Below are 7,232 nucleotides of genomic sequence, written 5' to 3'. Positions count from 1 at the left end.
CGAAAACAATGAATCATGGATCACTACATCAAAAACTAATGATGTAATGTATGGGGATTAACATAACATAACAAAATAAAATTTTAAAAAATGTTAAAACTGAAAAAAACTAATGATGTATTGTATGGTGACTAACATAACATAATAAAATTTTAAAAAAAGGAAAATACTGATAGTTTATCTCCTAAACAGTGAAATTTTCCATCTGGCAAAAACTACTGCACAAAATCAAAAACCGATTTCTCCCCCTGATTATTTTTAAGCTTTTATTTTAATTCCAATTAGTGAAAATACAGTGTTATATTCTTTTTTCAACTATCTAATATTTTCTAAAGAGTATAGTAGGAAAGTGGAAATATAAGAAGAAAAAAAAAGATAAGTATACTCTTAATCTCCTTTATCTATTTCACACATTCCCCACCCACCTCTACTCTGGCAACTACCAGTTCACTTTCTGTATTTAAGAGTCTGGTTTTTTGTTAGTTTTTTTTCTTTGTTTGTTCATTTGTTTTGTTTCTTCAGTTCCATGTGTGAGTGAAATCATATGGTATTTGTCTTTCTCTGACATTTTTTCATTAGCATTATACCCTCCAGGTCCATCCATGTTGTTACAAATGGCCAGATTTCATTCTTTTTTATGGCTGAAAAATATTCCATTGTGTGTGTGTGTATATATATACATATATATATGTATATATGTGTTATACACATCTTCCTTATCCATTCACCTATAGACACTTGGGTTGTTTCTATATATTGGCTATTGTAAATAATGCTGCAATAAATGTATGGTTCCATATATCTTTTTGAATTAGTGTTTTTGTTTTCTTTGGGTAAATACCCAGTACTGGAATTACTATATCATATGGTAATTCAATTTTTAATTTTTTGAGGAATCTTACTGTTTTCCACAATGGCTACACCAATTGATTTTCTGTCTGGATGATCTATCCATTGATATAAGTGGGGTGTTAAAGTCCTCTACTATTACTGTATTACTAACAATTTCCTCCTCTATGTTCTTTTTTTTTTTTTAAAGATTTTTATTTATTTATTTGGGAGAGAGAGCATGAGAGACAGCACGAGCAAGGAGGAGGGCAGAGGGAGAAGCAGACTTCCCGCTGAGCAGGGAGCCCGATGTGGGACTCAATCCCAGGACCCTGGGATCATGACCTGAACCGAAGGCAGCCATTTAACCGACTGAGCCACCCAGGCACCCCTCTCCTTTATGTTCTTTATGTCCTCCTTTATAGTTGCTTTCTGTATTTAGGTGCTCCTATGTTGGGTGCATAAATATTTATAATTGTTTTATCCTCTTGTTGGATTGTTCCCTTCATCATTATGTAGTATCCTTCTTTATTTCTTTTTTTTTTTTTTAAAGATTTTATTCATTTATTTGAGAGAGAATGAGATAGAGAGAGCATGAGAGGGGGGAGGGTCAGCGGGAGAAGCAGACTCCCTGCCAAGCAGGGAGCCCGATGCGGGACTCGATCCCGGGACTCCAGGATCATGACCTGAGCCGAAGGCAGTCGCTCAACCGACTGAGCCACCCAGGCGCCCTCCTTCTTTATTTCTTGTTACAGTCTTTGTTTTAGGATCTATTTTGTCCAATATAAGTATTGCCACCCAAGCTTTTTTTTTTTCACTTCCATTTGCATGATAAATGTTTTCCCATCCCTATCACTTTCAATCTGCATGTGTCTTTAGGTTTGAAGTGAGTCTCTTGTAGGCAGCATACAGACAGATCTTGCTTTTTTTATCCATTCAATTACCCTGTGTCTTTTGATTGGAGCATTTAGTCCATTTACATTCAAAGTAGTTATTGATAGATATATATTTATTGCCATTGTGTTACTTGTTTTACAGTTGTTTTTGTAGTTCTTTGTTCCTTTCTTCTCTTGCTCTCTTCCCTTGTAGTTTGATGGCTTTTTTAGTGATATGCTTGGATTCTTTTCCCTTTATTTTTTGTGTATCTATTACAGGTTTTTGATTTGTGGTTACCATTAGGCTCATATAGAACATCTTATGCATATAGCAGTCTATATTAAGTTGATGGTCACTTAAGTTTGAACCCCTTCTAAAAAATGAAGGTTAGATGTCTTGAAGTAGATGGCAATGCCTTAACCATATGCATGTTGTCGGTCCTGAGGGCCTCTTTCACTCTTGTCAAGGGGAGTGCTAACCTTCTCTCCTTTCTTAACACCGAAAACAGATTTTTAACATAGGATTATTTATTTGGAGGATCTGACCTCATTTCAATATTTCACACTAATAGTTACATTGCATGAAGGGTATAATGAGAAATAAGGTAAAAATAAAGCAAGCACTTGTGAAATGACTTAATTTATAAATAATGATGCTAATAATATCAATAATAACAATACCAATCATGTTGTAAGAGAAATTGCAAACTATCCTCTTCTAATCATGGGAAACTCTGAATAAAAAAGATGATATTGAGATATGTACTTGTTGCCAGGCAACAAAATGGCTCCTAGTGATCTCTGCCTCTTGGTATCCAAACCCTTGTGTATCTCCCAGGATTGGCTTGTGTGGTCAATAAAATGTGGCAGAAGTAATTGCATGTCACTTCTGAGATTATGTTATAAAAGATACTGTAACTTTCTCTCTCTTTCCCTCTCTGTCTCTCTCTCATTACTCATTCTGGGGGAAGTCCTATGCCATATAGTAAACAACTGTATGAAAAGGCCTATCTATTGAGGAACCAAAGAATCTTGCCAATATCCATGTCTGTAGGCTTAGAAGTGAATTCTCCAAGCTCAATCAAGTCTTCACATGACTGTAACCCTGGTGGGCTTCTTGACTGCAGCCTCACAACAGACCTGAGCCAGAACCTCCCAGCTAAGCTTCTCCCAGATTTTTGACACTCAAAAACTGTATGACATGATCAGGTGCTAATTTGGGGGTAATTTGTTATACAGCAATATATAACTAATACAGATTTTGGTGACTGGAAGTGGGGTAATGCTGTAACACACACCTAAAATACATGGGTGGCTTTGGAAAAATATTAGTGTTTTCCAGCGTTCTGTTTTTAGTTTAAATGTTCTTACTCTACACACTCCTCATCTACTCTCACGGATTTAACTCTAATCTATGTATGAATGACTCCAAAACCTGTATTTCCAGTGTAGATATTTCTTTTGAGTTCCATGCTCATATTGCTAACTTCCTACCTAGCATTTCTACTCAAACTTCCAATAAGCACCTATAGCTAAACATGGCATCTATAGAACTTATCATCTCTACTTCCCAAATCAGATCCTTGTCTTATATACTTTGTCTCAGATTGGTACACCCCATTCCCCTCAGTCACCCATTCTAGAAATCTAGTTTTTTTTTCATGTTCCACATTTAAACTCTTTTCCTGCTGATTTAAACTCTTAAGTATTTACCAGATTTGCACCACTTCCATATCCCTTCTAAGTAACTCTTCTCTAGTTTCTTCTTTCATCTGAATTATTGCAACTGTCACCTAACTAGACTCACTAGCTCCAAGCTTGCCCCTATAAAATCCATTTTCCACACAGTAGCCAGTATTATGTTTCTAAATTGCATATATGATCATCTTTATCCTGTGCTTAAAACCTTTCAGTGGATATTTATGTCCCTCTGGATGAAGTCCAAATTCCTCACTGTGTTTAAAACAATTCCTATGATCTTACCCTTAACTATATTCCCAGATTAATTTATTGCTTAGCTATCTCATAGTGCACACTTGAGTAAAAGTGGCTGTTATATTTCTTCAAGCACAAGATTTTTTTCCCACTATGCTGTTGTATATATTTCCTCTACTTAAAATGACATAGCTTTACATTTTAGTCTAGTTTACTCCTCTTCCTTTAGGAATAACATATAATAAACCTCCTCTGGGTAACCACCATACATTTCTTTTCCAGAATGGTTTAGGTAGCCCTCCTTGACCCTCCCATAGTCCCTGGAGCATATCTTATCATAATAAAAATGTTATTTTATTAAAATTGTCTGTTTTCATGAATAGCTCCATAACAAGGCTATACTCCTTAAGGATAGGGCTTATGTCTTAATTATCTTTTATTCCAAATGCCTAATACTGTGACTGGCTCAATATAATTTTGTTTCCTGGATAATACCATCAGGAGTGGACAACTGATTAGAGGTGATAAGCTGAGGGAAATGCTAGGCAAGGGTAAAAGATGATTCAAGAAGAAATCAGAGTCAGTAATTCTCAAACTTTATTAAGAATCAACTGGTAAACTTGTTAAAATACAGATTCCCTAACCTCACCCCGACATATTTCTAATTCCTTAAATCTAAGATAGGTCTCAGGAATCTGCATTTTTAGCAAACACCCAAGTCACTCTGCTGCTGAGGTTTTCTGCCCAACAGTTTGGGAAACATTGGTTTAGAAAATTAAGTTTTAAAGTAACTTAATGTCTCTGTAGTTTATCATATATGTTCATTTTTCTTATCTATTGTTTCAGGTTTTGTGGCATATAAATAAATTTTATTGCATTTAAACATCCTTCTATCATTTTAAATATAAAATGAAACCCCACTCTCCACTAGGATTTTCAAAGGCAAGTAAGTTTCAACTCTTCTGTATGGGTCTGCAATTCACAAATAAGTCACAAAGGGCTGTCATAAACATATGTTGAGGAAATCAAATCCAGACAGTCTATAGTAATTTTTTAATTTTCTAAATTTTATTTTATTATGTTATGTTAGTCACCATACATTACATCATTAGTTTTTGATGTGGTGATCCACGATTCATTGTTTTCGTATAACACCCAGTGCTCCATGCAGTATGTGCCCTCCTTAATACCCATCACCGGGCTAACCCATCCCCCCACCCCCCCTTCCCTCTAAAACCATCAGTTTGTTTCTCAGAGTCCATAGTCTCTCATGGTTCATCTCTCCCTCCAATTCCCCCCCTTCATTTTTCCCTTCCTTCTCCTAATGTCTTCCATGCTATTCCTTATGTTCCACAAATAAGTGAAACCATATGATAATTGACTTTCTCTGCTTGACTTATTTCACTTAGCATCATCTCCTCCAGTCCCATCCATGTTGATGTAAAAATTGGGTATTCATCCTTTCTGATGGCTGAGTAATATTCCATTGTATATATGGAACACATCTTTATCCCTTTGTCTGTTGAGCGGCATCTTGGCTCTTTCCACAGTTTGGCTATTGTGGACATTGCTGCTATGCCTATGGCCCTTCTTTTCCCTACATCTGTGTCTTTGGGGTAAATACCGAGTAGCGTAATTGCTGAATCATAGGGTAGCTCTAGGTATTTGAAGCACATATGGTGAAAAGGGGTGATATTATAATTATATAAAGAATGGAGTTACACAGGTATAACGTTTATCCTTAAAGAGGTAAAGAAAAATAGTCAACCCAAAGTTCTATATTAGATAATGATAGCCTTCACAAAAGAGTGAAAGACATTTTTATATAAACAGAAACTAAGAGACTCTGTCGCTAGCACGCCTGCACTCAAAGAAATGCTAAATAACTTCTTTAAATGATGGAAATGATACAGGATGGAAGCTCAGATCAATAGTAAGGAACATAGAACACCAGAAATAGTAAATTAGTGGGTAAATACAAAGACTCCTTGAAACAGAAATATTGGGGGGGAAACCCTAGGCCACATACAAAAAAATAAAGAAGCATTAGAACTATGGTTCAAAATTTGTGAAGGGAGATAACTTCCTACATAATATTATATCTTTAGCCAAACCAAGAATTGATTATAAGGGTTAAACAATCTCATGTTCAGATTTTTAAAATTCTCCTCATGTACCCTTTCTCAGGAAGCTGCTGAATGATGTGTTCCACTAAAACAAGGGTGTAAAATAAGAAAATAAGGGACACAATATCCAGAAAACAGGGGTTCTAATATAGGAGAGAGGTAAAATGAATACCAAGACCCATTCTCAAGAATTCTGATCCAGTGGGTTGGGAGTGGGTTCCATTTAGTTGTATTTTCAATAAGTGCTAGGTGATTCTGATGCAAAACCTGATTTAAGAACCACAGATACATATTTTCTTGTCTGATTTTATAATAACTCTGTGATTTAGGAATATCACATATTATCCTCATTCTACAAATTGAATCAAGGTTGTACATGTAATAAATAGCAAAACTAGGATTAGAATCCATTCGTGTTTGGAGATAGTTGAGATTTCTCACTGATAAAATGCAATCACAAGTGCTTCTCTATGGTTAATTAATCTTTGACAAAGCAAGAAAGAACGTTCAATGAGAAAAAGACAATCTCTTCAGCAAATGGTGTTGGGAAAACTGGTCAGTTACATGCAAAAGAATGAAACTGGACCACTGTCTTATAACATACACAAAAATAAATTCAAAATGGATTAAAGATTTAAATGTGAGACAGGAAATCATCAAAATCCTAGAAGAGAGCGCAAGCACTAAGGTCTCTAACATTGACGGTAGCAATATTTTTCTAAATGTTTCCTGAGGCAAGGGAAATAAAAGCAAAAATAAACCATTGGGACTACATCAAAATAAAAAGCTTCTGCACAGCAAAGGAAACAATCAGCAAAACTAAAAGGCAACCTGCTGAATGGGAGAAGATATTTGCAAATTACATATCTGATAAAAGGTTAGTATCCAAAATATATAAAGAACTCAGAAAACTCAACACCCAAAAAACAAATAATCCAATTTAAAAATGGGCAGAAGACGTGAACAGACATTTTTCCAGAGACATTAGATAGCCAACAGACACGTGAAAAGATGCTCATCATCACTTACCATCAGGAAACTGCAAATCAAACTACAATGAGATATCACCTCACACCTGTCAAAATGGCTAAAATCAAAAACACAAGAAACAGCAGGTGTTGGCAGGGATATGGAGAAAGGGGAACCCTCTTACACTGCTGGTGGGAATGCAAACTGGTGCAGCCACTGTGGAAAACAGTATGGAGGTTCCTGAAAAAGTTAAAAATAGAACTACCCAAGATCTAGTAATCATACTACTGATGTTTACCCCCAAAATTAAAAAAAAAACAAACACTAATTCAAAGGGATACATGCACCCCTGTGTCTATTGTAGCATTATTTACAATAGCCAAATTATGGAAGCAGCCCAAGGGTCCATCGACTAAAGGGTGGATAAAGAAGATGTGGTGTATATATACAATAGAATATTATTCAGCTGTAAAAAGAATGAAATCTTGCCATTTGCAAT

The 7,232-nt window shown here is 35.6% G+C and overlaps 1 non-coding gene across 1 annotated transcript; it reads right to left on the bottom strand.

Moving 5' to 3' along the window:
• Nucleotides 1-2,079: 2,079 nt before the first annotated feature.
• Nucleotides 2,080-2,203, bottom strand: LOC123851757 (U6atac minor spliceosomal RNA). The gene has a single exon (XR_006792699.1). It is a non-coding gene; the product is annotated as a U6atac minor spliceosomal RNA (small nuclear RNA).
• Between the last annotated feature and the right edge of the window lie 5,029 nt (nucleotides 2,204-7,232).

This window comes from Mirounga angustirostris, unplaced genomic scaffold (genome assembly GCF_029215605.1).
Source record: "Mirounga angustirostris isolate CCGP_5_RB_7025 unplaced genomic scaffold, mMirAng1.0.hap1 SCAF_11, whole genome shotgun sequence".
Lineage (NCBI taxonomy): Eukaryota > Metazoa > Chordata > Mammalia > Carnivora > Phocidae > Mirounga > Mirounga angustirostris.
Note: the sequence above shows the minus strand (reverse complement) of the source record. Positions and strands in the feature narration are given on the sequence as shown.